The following is a 13,164-nucleotide window of genomic DNA, read 5'->3' as shown; positions in this document are numbered from 1 at the left end:
CTCGTAGCGGATTCTGTCTGTCTATGTAAAACGGTTTACTTTCTGGAGGTGAGACATGAACAAAATGCGGGTTCAAAAACGTACTATATTTGTGGCGCTGTTCTAGAATGACACTAATTAAATCGGTACCTAAACCTTTCCATCTATACTGGAGTAACTCGTTCAGGACATCATGTAACGGACCTGGATCAGAATGTTGACCCTCATACAATGTGATGAGGTGCTGGGTCATATACATACCCACCAGTCGCTGCTCGGCTGGGGGCAATTTCAGGAACATTTGTGCCACTATTTCGTCTGGAAAAGTGGTAGAATCAGTAGTCCATCGAACTGCTGATCGGGCTAGTTCTTGTTCATGCATAGTACTTAACTCACTATAACCGATTCGTGATTTCAGAATGTGATCGGTAGCTTGAAACACTTGTTCTAGAGAGCCTTGTTCTGGTGCTGGGCGATGAAAGACTTTCTTGTGTTCTAGGCGTAAATGTCGGTCTGGAAATCTAGATTTACCTACATACGCTATTCTGGCAGTATTCTCGTCCTCGACCTCTTCAGGAGAAGAGTCATTTTCTTTCTCGCTTCCTGGAGCTTCTGTGCGTTGTTCGTGTATCTTTATTATTTCTTTGCGAATTTTCTTGTACATATGCTCTATACTATTGAGTGTCTTGTGCTTACCCTCGGCTATATTATCACTCCACCTTGTCAGAACTCTCATTTCGGTCGGATCTTTAGTCGGGGTATCTTGTTCCCGTATTAAACAATTGATCAGAAACTTTAATAACATGAACTGGATCTCGGATTTCCTGTGAGACATTACTTCAGCAATACTTTCTGGATCTTGTCCTGTACGAATGAAACGATACATTCTGTCTAGATCTTCTTTCATATTCGGTAGGGTGACCAAATACTCGGACACCTGTCTTATACGCACGGAATATAGAACCATACCTTCCTCGCCTGGAACTGGATCATAACAGCATTCAGTAAGAACTCGTCTGATTTCTGCATCGGACTTAAATTTGGGCGTGCGCTGTAACGCACGTTCATGTAACTCGACTGCTCCTAAACGCCTATTTGGCGGCGGGGTACCAGGAGGACCTCCTCCTGCTGCCCCTATACTAGAATCGTCGACTGATACTCTTCGTGCTGGCAGAGTGACTGATGTGGCGGGAAGTTGTACTACGGGCTGGACCGGGGGTACCGTAGCAGGTACTGCAAAAGGTGCCCCGGTGTCAGGAGGAGCAGGAATTACATTATTTACAGGAGCTGGCGGAACAGGATTTGCATATTCTGGCACTGTGTCGTCCAAATAGGACGAGATGAAAATATCAGCTGCGGTCGGTTTGTGACGTAGCTTGGTCGGAACTAAGGGTGGCGGAAAATTACTGGATGCCTCCGGGGTCGCTTTTGGCAAACCCTCGGCAAGAAGAGGGTACATACCCTTAATGAGGGCATTCCTCTGTCTGTCTGACTGTTCGGCTTTAACTCGTTCACCTACCTCGATTAATTCCCTTTCTTGGGCTCTTTCTGTGGATTCTCTACTTAATTCTGACTTTCTGATTTCTTTTTCGGTTCTTTTATGAGATTCTTTACGCCATAACTCGATGGCATCTTTCTGTGACTGTCTGGCTTTCTTTTTCCATAATGCTTCTTCTACTCGCATGATGCACTCGGCATCCCACGTACCTGATACGGGCCATCTATACTTTTCTTCTAAATCTTTGGTGTACTCCACCTATAAATCTAGATATAATATGGCACTTATGCCATGCTTTTGATACATAAAATGACCTGGACTGTCCCTAGGCGGGACAGGAACTGCTTCTTCTAACAGACCTTTTCTAGTTTTTAAATGACGTAGTTTGGAAAACAAAGGCATGACTGAACTGTGGTCTAGACACAATACAATACACAATGAACACGATAATTACACCACTTTCATACCACGACATTGAAATACATGAATGACATTTAAAATAACAGTTCTGACAGAATACTGAAAACAAAATACAGAATTTCTCGAGAACAGGATGAACTAGAACAGAAACTAGATGCACTGCTAAAACAGTACGAAACTTACCGGTCTCATAAAGAGACACGTCAGGACCCGCATCCACCTAAGTGAACACTTCGTGTTGGATCTGTGTACCCCAAACCCACGGACCAGAGACAATTAGATTGACCCTGTCTAGATACTACCCCAGCAACGGTACTCACCGGGCAGCAAGAACGGAAGGCCTCGGACTGGACTGGACTGCTACGACGCCGGACGGACGAACTTCGGACTTCTGTTACCGGTGGGCCTCCGGATACCTCGGACCTTGGACTCTCGGCTTGGGCTCTGGTCGGGACTCGCCGCGTTCCTCCACCGCCTCGTCTGGATGCTGGACCGCAACCTCCGTCTCCTCCGTGGGCCTGAGGGATACTTGAAGCAGAAATATCTGCACGTGCACGGTATGGTTCCGTCACGGCTGCAGAGGATCAGGGGGCCTGCGTGGCTTCACCGGCGCGTGGGGAAAGGGCAAGTCCCTATTCGGGCGCCATTATGTGGTAAATAAATAAATAATACCTCTATTTTTGATAACAACAACAGATAGCTCAATAAATAAGAGTCAAGATTCGAGGTAGTAGGAGTTTGCAGGTTTAATACAGCATAAAGGACAGGAACAGGACAACCTGCATGGGCAAGATCTGAAATGGCTAGCAGCTTTTAATAACCGTGCACAAGCATATATACTAAAACAATTGCATTACAGTACGTACAGTAGGTGTGACAGTGGGTGGGGTTAGCAACAGTCGCGAAAGATAAGGGTGAAAGTGGGTGTAACAGGAGGCGTATACATAGACATGTGATGTAAACGTAACAGAATATGTCATAAATGGGGCGGAAACATGGAGGGGGCTACCTAAGGAGCCGGGACCTCTAACCTAGTGGTGCGCGCAAACTGGCGATGACGTATTACTAAGGAGAAGCTGGGGGCTATGACTTCTGCGCTAGAAGCAGAGACTGAAGTCTGGAGAGTCAGAGCGACATGTACCTAAACATTATCTAGTATCTGATGTTTAGAGAACATGTTGATAGAATCCAAAAGTTATCGGGGTAAAGGCTAACAGATTCTAAGACTGGTGCATGCATTATTCTACATGTAGTGCGTGTTGAGGAATATTAAATGAATATTAAATTGACGTAAAGACTAGACCATGACGGAAACTATTGATGCGATTCAGTAGCGTAGGAATGCAGAGAAGGAGGGCTGGACTCATAACTAGAATCATAACATACTCTTGGCAGACTGGCAGACAGAGCCAGGCCGAGCCGGGTACTAGTCAGGAAGTAAGTGAAGGGTCAGGGATACAGGTGGGGGCTGTATCGCTCCTCAGCGAGGGTTCAGGAGACAAGAGCTGAATCTGAGTCCGGGCCCTTTTGAGGCCTAGAAACGGGGACTTTTCAATGAAATAACGTACACACTGTGAAACGTGGCAACGTAGCTTTACATAGGCTCAATACTCGTAGTTTTCACGAGAACTGGAAACTGGCATACTAGAGATGGACACAACTGTAATTGCGTCTTTAATCGGTCACGGGGAATACATATGCATATTAATCATGCACACATAACATAGGATGGGGAACACGTAGGGACACAGAACATGGCAAAATTTACTTTTCGACAGCACTTCTGAGCAGGTTGCTGTAATTTTAATGCAGGTGTTCCTGTAAGTCTCAGCAGGTTGCTGCCATCCATTTTAATGCAGGTGTTTCATTACTCTTCAGGAGGTTGCTGTAATTTTAATGCAGGTGTTCCAGTACTTCTCAGCAGGTTGCTGTCATTTTAATGCAGGTTTAAACAGGAGTGCCAGCACTTCTGAGCAGGTTGCTGTAATTTTAATGCAGGTGTCCCAGGACTTCCCGGCAGATGCTTTGATTTTAATGCAGGTGTTCCAGTACTTCTCATCAGGTTGCTGTAATTTTATTGCAGGTGTTCCAGTACTTCTGAGCAGGTTGCTGTAATTTTACTACAGGTGTCCCAGTACTTCTCGGCAGATGCTTTAATTTTACTACAGGTGTCCCAGTACTTCTCGGCAGATGCTTTAATTTTAATGCATGTGTTCCAGTACTTCTCAGCAGGTTACTGCCATTTTAACACAAGTATTCCAGTTGGGAGACATCCTTTACATAGCATGCGAAACATTGCATGCCATTACAACGCAGTTGTTACACGACCACGTTGTTACATCACAAACCATTACAACGCAAGTCGTTACAACGACTTGCTTTAGGTGGCAAAAGGTGTTGAATTTAAAATCTAACACCTTCCCTACTGTTGCACAGAGTGGAGTTGAATAGTAAATTATATTATTCCGACATCCAGTGCCCCCTATAGTAAGTCGTAACGACTTGCGTTGTAAACGGTATGCGATGTAACATTGTATATTTATTCCAGTTACGAGCAGGTCCCTGTCATTTTAATTTTTGTGCTTCAGCAGCTCTGCTCTCCTTTCTGTGAGCAGTACTGCCTCTCAGCAGAGCTGCTTACTTGTGCTATGTATGGTACGACATACACAGAATTCAACTCTGCTGTTCAGCGTGAACTGCAAGTGAATTCTACTCTTCGTAGCAGTGCACCAGCATGAAAAATCGCTGAATGGCTACTATCAGTGAGTAACATTCACGCACCCATTGTTAAATTCTCTCGTGCCCGCAATTCGGAGGCGCACAAATGGTTTTCCTCTGAACTTAACTAACAAAAACTCGCGCTGCGACAAACTAAGAGGAAATGGAGATTAAGTTACTCAGTTGAAGACCGAGAACATTTTTATTATCGCCCGTAGAGAATATAAAACAGTTATCTTGCCACTAAATCAGCATACTTCTCCGCTAAACTACTCAACGCCCATAACAAATACAAAGACATTTTCAAAATCATAATCGATTTATGTAACAATACAAGTACCTCGCTGATGCAAACCCCCACCCAAGAACTTTGCAACTATTTAAACCATTTCTTCCTTGATAAAATTTCCTCTATTAAAGCCAGCCTCCCCAATACTACCAACTGGGAACCACTGGAAGTTATCTCTAAAAACCAAAGTACTCTTGACACTCTCCAACCCATATGTACTAAAACCTTATCTGAACTTCTGACTCGTGTCAAATCTGGCTCTCCCGACGATCGTTGTCCCCCGCACGTCTCTAAAGAGATGTTTACCGCCCTGCCTCAGAGCATGCTTCCTTTTCTCAAATTCAAATTTAAATACTTTATTCGACAACATTGTCATAAAAGCTTTCATCCCTATCTAAGCATAATAAATACTAACCTAATAGTAAAAAAACATATTAAATGGCGTGCAATATTGCATTGTTGGCGAATAAGAATCTTTAAAATTTACACATTAAAAATATCATCACAGTCCAAAGGAAGTTCATGTAGTTCATGGGGGTTTTAAAGTGCGCGTGCGTATTATCCAAGCCCATCCCAGGAACTTGGCGACTGCAATTACAAGTTGAGGGGCACAATTTGATTTCAAGACCCTATAAGCCTCGAGGCATCTCCTTGTGCCCAAGTTTTTACATGCAGGTTTCAGCCATCTGCTCCTTGGGGCAGCGTATAATGGACATACGAATAAAAAGTGCAAAGTATCTTCTGGATGGGATTTACAATAGAAGCATGTGCTAACGTTGTCAGAGGACCATTTAACAGTAAAAGCATTTAGGGGTAGGGTACCGACTCTGAACTGAAAAAACAATTTCCTATCTAGAGGCTTGGAGATCAGATCCCAATACAATTCAAACATGGGGAGTGATTTTATCTCTAAAAACTGGGATGTCAAGGCAGGGGATTGGCTGGAGACCAATACGGCATTATTTATCATTTCCCAGTATAGCTTTTTTAATACATTCTTGGAGGGAAAGTCATCTGGGTCGGTTTCAGACCACAAGTGTTCAAGGTGCAGTTTTTGGAGTAGTTTCCTCACCTCTTTTAACCAAACTACTTTGTGAAAAGTGTCAGAATTGTCAACATCCAATAAGGCAGCAGCATAGTGGCTCAGTTCCGGGGTAGTTTTTATACGCCTCCAGCTTCCTTTTCTCAATGAGTCACTGGCCCAAGGCCGGGTCCCTGGCACCTTCAAGCATGCCACGGTAGTTCCCCTCTTAAAGAAACCAGGGGCGGATTCTAGCAACCCTGTCAACTACCATCCTATCTCTCTCCTCCCCTACCTGGCAAAAATCTTGGAGGCCCATGTTGCTAGTTGCGTGTCTAACTTTATCGAATGCTCGGACTATTTGGAGCCTAACCAAGCTGGCTTTTGCCCGGCGCATTCCACGGAGACTGTGATCCTGGCAGTCCTGGACACTCTTAGAGCAAATGCAGACAGGGGCGACCATCAAGCCTTGGTGCTCCTGGACTTGTCGGCTGCGTTCGACACGGTTGACCATACCATCTTACTCAACCGTGTCGAGCAAGCAGGCCTGCGAGGCCCCGTATTGGAGTGGATCAAATCTTTCCTCGCCGACCGCACTCAGGCAGTCAGGCTTGGAAACTTTACTGCTCCTAAACTCACCTCCACCTGTGGGGTCCCTCAAGGCTCCTCCTTCTCCCCGATGCTCTTTAATCTCTACATGAGACCTCTGATACGTTCACTAAAAATAGAACCATCACTGTCTTCAATTATGCGGATGACCTTCAGATTATTTTCCCTCTCGGCTCTCCTAATGCCGTGAGTGAGTTTCAATCCACCATACTACATATCCAGCGTTGGATGGACGTTACCCATCTGAAACTTAACCTGGATAAGACGGAGTTGGTCCTGTCTGGGAATAGCAAGAACAGCTGGGGCCCGCAATTTTGGCTGCCAGAACTCGGGCCCCCTCCCACCTCTTCTCCCTCTGTGAAAAGCCTAGGGGTGACTAGGGGTCACTATTAATGCCGACCTCTCGCTTCGTGGGCAGGTGGGCGCCGTGATTTCTTCCAGCGTTCACCAACTATGGAAAATCAGAAAAATTGCACATCTGCTGACCCACTCTGCTTTAACTCAGGTGGTGATAGCATTACTCTCACGGCTAGATTTCTCAAACTCTATCTACTTGGGCCTACATGTTGGTCTACAAAAAAGGCTCCAAATGGTACAGAATCAAGCGGCCAGACTGATTCATAGACAACCAAAGCGGGTGTCAGCTAGACCATGCTTAGCACAACTTCACTGGCTCCCGATAGCTCACCGTGTATCCTTTAGGACCGGCTGTTTAGCCTTTAAGGCTCTGCCCGGCAAAGGCCCCAGATTTATCTGTTGTATGGTCACCAAATATACCCCGCGCCGCGGCCTACGGTCATCTCTCCACTTTCTGCTCACCACTCCATCTTTCAGATGAAAACATTTGGGAGGCTGCCGCTTCACCCATCTTGCCCCCAGATTCTGGAACTCCCTCCCTCTGGCACTCAGAAGCTGTGACAACCTCCTCCGCTTCAGAAAGTCGCTGAAGACATGGCTATTCGAGCAAGCTCACGCCCAATAACTCATCGCCTATGCCAAGCATCCTGGTCGCAAGGGCCTTCAGTACTCAGCGCCATGAAACCTAAGGGTGTACGTGCGCTTCATAAGTGCTTATTAACATAACATAACGTAACAGGCCTCGTGCTCTAGAGCGTGTGGGGTACTGTCAGCACGTTTGTCTAGAGAGCTACTGTAACTCTGAAGGAACAGTAACAACACTTTACGGCAAGCCAAGCGTTTCTACAGAGTTAGTTCGCTTTATGGGTTGCTGTTGCACGTTCGTCCCAGCAGGGCCACCGTACTTTAATGTGAGCATCACCATCACTTCTCAGCAGTGTTGCTTTACTTTTCAGAAATTGTTCAGTGCCAAAGAGGGGTGTTTTATGGTCACAATCGCACACTGTATCAGCTCTGCGAGTACTTTTTGCTTTTCTTTAGGACACTATCTCTGTTTTTCAGTCACACTGAATGCTGTAGTGTGTGTGGATAGTACAGGAAGCACTGGGAAATACTATCCTTTTATTTGGACAGCAGCCATGCTCCTCACCAGTGGTGGTGTGCTATTAATGAGACAGAGCCACTGCTTCTCATACGGGATGCTGAACGTTAACAAGCATTTGCAATGCAATAGGTCTCGCATTAGGAAAGTGTGAGCTATTGGTATTGTAAATGACACATTTTTTTAATATGCGTTGGCTTTGAAAATATATAAATTAATAGCATTGTTATTCACAAAGCCAATAGCTTACACTTTCCTAATGTGAGTCCTATTGGCTATGGCAATGCTTGTTCGTAGCAAGCAAGGACAGTGCTGTTGTGGTGCTGAGTGATGTGGTGGTGCCCCGAGTGATGTGGTGGTGTCCCAGAGTGATGTGGTGGTGTCCCAGAGTGACGTGGTGGTGTCCCAGAGTGATGTGGTGGTGTCCCAGAGTGATGTGGTGGTGTCCCAGAGTGATGTGGTGGTGTCCCAGAGTGATGTGGTGCGAGTGATGTGGGGGTGTCCCCGAGTGATGTGGGGGTGACCCCGAGTGAGGGAGGGTAGAGTTGGAGGGTAGAGTTGGAGGGTAGAGTTGGAGGGTAGAGTTGGAGGGTGGAGTTGGAGGGGGGGTTGGAGTTGGAGGGGGGAGTTGAGGGTGGAGGGTGGAGTTGGAGGGTGGAGTTGGAGAGACAGATTAAGGAAGTGGAGCGGGAAAAGTCAGAGACGTGAATCTGGGTGGGACCACTGGTGTTGGAAGTCCGAAAGATAAAATGCCCGTGTACGTGGCTGGAGTGGGGAGGGCTGACTGCTGGAGTGGAGAGGAGCAGTGGGTAAGTCAGGAAGGGCTAGGGTGCGTGGTGGGATCAGTGTGGAGGTTCGTGTTAGTAGTAGAGAACTAGGAAGGTATGTGGGGATTGGCGGGGGTGGCTGCTGTGTGGCCGTGTAAGGAAAAACACTACTGAGCAGCCGGGAGAGTTACGCGTTAGGTATTAAAAACCAGGCAGGTGTGTGTGGACTGGCGAGGCTGGCGGCTGTGAGGCCGAATAAGGGAAGTGATTCATAACAGCCGGGGGTCGAGAAGAGACGCCACATAATACCTTTGGGGGGCGTGGGTGCCCGCTTCAAGATGCTTCGAGGGGCTCAGTGCCACGGCGTCAGGCAGGTCAGCAGAGTCCTCTGGGGCAAGGGAGGGGAAACGGTGGTTAGGGTGAAGCACTGTTGGCGTGGTGCGTGGGAGAGAAGGAAGGAAAACCTTGAGTAGTAACCCTTACCTAGGAGAAACGGGGTTGGTTCAGGCCGTGTCCGGGTGGAGCATCGGCGGCGGGAAGGCACTGAGGAGTCCTAGCTGCGTGCAAAAATCGGGGTAATGAGTGCCGGTATGGCGAGAAGTCCGAGAATGAAGAGGCTTGTCACAGTGAAGGCTTACCTTGGTTACAGTATTTGGAGGCACTCTGTAGGGCACCGCCACGGTCGTGTACGGTGTGCCAGGGCTTGAATCACGGGGTGACTGCCACGTTCATGTGCGGTTCGTCAGCGGGCCGAAAGGAAAGGAGCTGGGATATCCCTTCCGGTTGGGCGATGTCACGGAGATGCCGCGCACTGATAGGAAGGCGGTATGTGACGAAGTTGATGCGGGGAGGGAGGGGAGGAAGGGGAGGACCTGGAAGGAACAACACGTTGGCGAGAGAGGGAGAAGATGGAGAGTTCGATCGGCAGGAATAAGGATAATAGGCAAGAGATTATTGAGAGAGAGTCAGTTAGAAGTGAAAGGGAAGCACAGTGTACATATTTTACAAGTACTGTGTCCATTGGAAGCATACGGAGCAGTGGGCACTAACTGTATACGGAGTGCATAATGCAGCAAGAAGAGCCCGGTGAGTGGGGGGGGGGGTGGGGCGCGTGTGTGGGTGTAACTGTGTGTGTGTGCGCGTGTGTAGCTGTGCGTGTGTATGTATATGTGTGGCTGTGTGTCTGTTAGCCGTGGGTGTATGTGTGTGTGCGCGCATGCGTGAGTGTGGCTGTGTGTGATTGAGAGAGCATGTCAATGGGAGGCAGGGGATGTGCACGGCGCCGTGCGCGCCCTCGAGGGCAAATCTGAGACAGCAGAGGCTCGTGCCTGAACGCTGTCTCACATTCCCCCGAAAGTAACAGCAATAGGTCATTGGCTGACGCTCGACCTAAAAAGGGCAATACTTCCTCCTCTTACTAGCAGGGATAAGTAGGGAAGGAGCTAGGGTTCTCCTGTACAGTGCTGTTTTGTCATTGGAAAGCCATTTTCATGCCATTGGTATTGTGCTGGATTGCCAGTGACTCATAGCACCAGAATGTAAGTGCATTCCCCAGCATCTGAAGCAGAGAGAGAACAGAGTGTGGGAGGAGAAGAGACACAAGTGTGTATAAGGTTGGTGCAAATATCTCGCTGTCCGAAGTTCTCTGGTGGCCATATAGACTCGAGTAAGCATGGCTACCAGTGAACACAATCTTTAGTGTTACATGCAAAGAATTATTGGCAGGGTCCCGTGCGTCAATGGTCTTATTGGGGATACTAATCCCACTGTTAAGTGGGCCAGGAGCTTGCTATGTATGAAATGAATGAATGTTGTTGCTTGGATTTTGTCATTACTGACAGCCTCGATGAGCCGAGGACTGCTAGTACCAATGGTTTATTTTTCATGTAGTCAATTGAACATAGCTTGTGCCATGTCTCTCTACCAGGTGATTCTCCTTGTGTTGCCTATGTTTGTGCATGCTTCCCCTAAGCTTACAATGTAGACATAGAAGGTCAAAAGAAGGCAGGTGTCAAAGAAACCCGACACAAACGTTATGCACATTTATACATGCTAGTGCCTCAAACTCAGAACTTTTGGCTTTCCCAATGCTTGCTATTATTAGATCGGGGCATTAGTTCACTATTTATAATAAGTGTGGGTATCTGGTTAGACGACAGACTTTCAATGGAAATGCAGGCAAATTCCCTAGCTGTAAAATGCTTCAGTAGTCTCAGACTTTTAGGGAAAGGGTTCGATCTTCTGTCACGGTAGCACAGAGACTCATCCTCCAGGCCCTGACAATCCCTCATCTGGATTACTTAAAGTCCTTATATTTAGGGTCTCATGCTATGTGAAGAAAAGGCTCAAAACCATTTAAAATGCTGCTGCCCGTTTCCTCCTTAAAATCCCAAGACACCTGTCCAAAAGGAGGGCCTTTGTTGACCTCCATTGGCTATCCATAGAGCAACGAGTTTGAATTAAATCTCTGTGCATTACCTGCAGGGCCTTTTACAGGAAGGGGCCTCAAATTCTTCATGCCCTTATCAAGCCATATAACACTGGCAGATCTCTAAAGTTTGCAATTTCCTCTTTTGCAATGACACCCAGATTTTGTAGATCCAGATGGGAAAGCCTGGGGAAACCTCTACCCCACAAAGTGGTTACCCAGAGATATCTCCAACATTCTTAGGGAAAGTTAGCGCATAATATGCGGGGAGGATCCATTGGGACGGGGGATAACGAAGGGCAGATACTTAGCTGACTGCCATGCTGGGACAGGGCTCATTCAGGGATTCCCAATGTCACCAACCTGGGTTGGTGGTCCTAACAAGTGGTCATCCCCTTTGGAGTCCCTATTTTCTGGGTATTTAGTACCTATGACTCTTTTGTATCATCTGCATCTCAATTCACTTTGGGGGCGCTCTGAAAAGGATGTCTATAATTAATCTACTCACCTGTGGCTCTACTCCATCTACCCCTATGCTGCATCACAGAGAACATGGGTCCCTAGGGTCCTTTCCACACTCCACAGAAGACTCCTCCATGTTATAAGGTGGAAGGAAGGAGATTTATCCCAATATAAAATGAAAGCCCAGTGCCACGGGCTATATCAATTGTTAAAGGCCCTCTTGTTAAAATTTCTTCCTGACCCTTGGGTGAGTGCCTACCACATGAGGCTGCACCTTAACCAGCAGGTATATCTCACGACAGAAGCAAATAAATGCTATAACTGGTAACATCGAAAGGATAATAAGAATGATTGCCCAGAAGGACTATGGCAGCCATTATTGGCCCTCTGCCACTCCGTTGTTTTCAAAAGAGCAAAGAGTTGAGGCCGCAGCATGTTAATCAATAGTTATTGATAAAATGCAAGCAGAGATTGGTTAAATAACATGGGTAACAGAGTGTTTACAACGCAAGATAAAAACACGCATTTGAGGGTAATTGAAAAAGGGGCTTTAGGGGGTCTCCCCCTATTCCCTCACATTATATCATGTTCAAATGATACCAAACCTTTAAACTACAAAGGCAATTAATTACATATATTAAGATTTAATGTATAATTTTTGAACAGTAAGTGGCAATGTTAGACTGTGTCAAGATTTTTCAGGAATAGTAAGTGTGGTAAAAGTATGCTTGGTAGTGGAATGCGAGGTGAAGGTGTTTGTAATGTGAGTGAATGAAAATGTGTGGTAGCGGTGTATGTTGTAATGTCGGTGATGTAAAGATGCGCGTGGTGAAGTAAGGCGTGGTAATGTCATACAACCCCCTGCTGGCTTAGCTCCTACAGATCAGAAGACAATCGGAACTGACTTAAAGTTTCTACTCACACGCACTTTTTTTCAAACGCTGACACTTCCCTGTGACTCTAATCAATAATGCACCTTTAGGCAGCGTCCCTCATCCAGATTCAACCAAGGCTTAACCTGTGCCCAGATTTTTCCTATGTGACCACCTAAGCCTGACCAACCAGCTCTTGCAACCCTAGATAGACACTGCAACATACTCTCTCCATTCCCTGGCACTATGTGCCGACATGGGACCCAGCCTTCACACAGAGGCACTCACACACTGTGACTGATAGTGTCCTGCATCTGATTGCCGTGTGTGCATGGTTGTCTGATTTTGTGTTGCTTTGTGTCTGCAGGGATGGCTGTATGTGGGGTGTCCTGTGAGCATTAGTGTACGTAAGTTGGATCTACGTCACTTTGTGTATGACTGGTGCTCTGCATACGCTTTACAGAAGTTAGAGCTATTGACTTTGGCACGGATTCCTCAGTTTTTGTGAAGTTAAGACACTTTAGTTTTTAAAGGTTCCCTTACTATACCGACCTCTCATATTTCTCACATTCTAGTCCTTTCCTCATGGTTGAAATCCCAGTCCTGACTTCCAAGACGACACTGAAAGCAAAATGGGCTCCT

General features: G+C 46.6%; 1 protein-coding gene across 1 annotated transcript in view; it reads left to right on the top strand.

Moving 5' to 3' along the window:
* PTPRH (protein tyrosine phosphatase receptor type H) overlaps positions 1 to 13,164 on the top strand; it is a 779,225-nt gene that overhangs the window by 444,276 nt on the left and 321,785 nt on the right. The gene's annotated exons all lie outside the window — the stretch shown is intronic.

The sequence above is a fragment of the Lissotriton helveticus genome, chromosome 7, assembly GCF_964261635.1.
Source record: "Lissotriton helveticus chromosome 7, aLisHel1.1, whole genome shotgun sequence".
Taxonomy (NCBI): domain Eukaryota; kingdom Metazoa; phylum Chordata; class Amphibia; order Caudata; family Salamandridae; genus Lissotriton; species Lissotriton helveticus.
The sequence above is the reverse complement of the archived record's forward strand: the minus strand, read 5'-3'. Positions and strand labels throughout refer to the sequence as shown.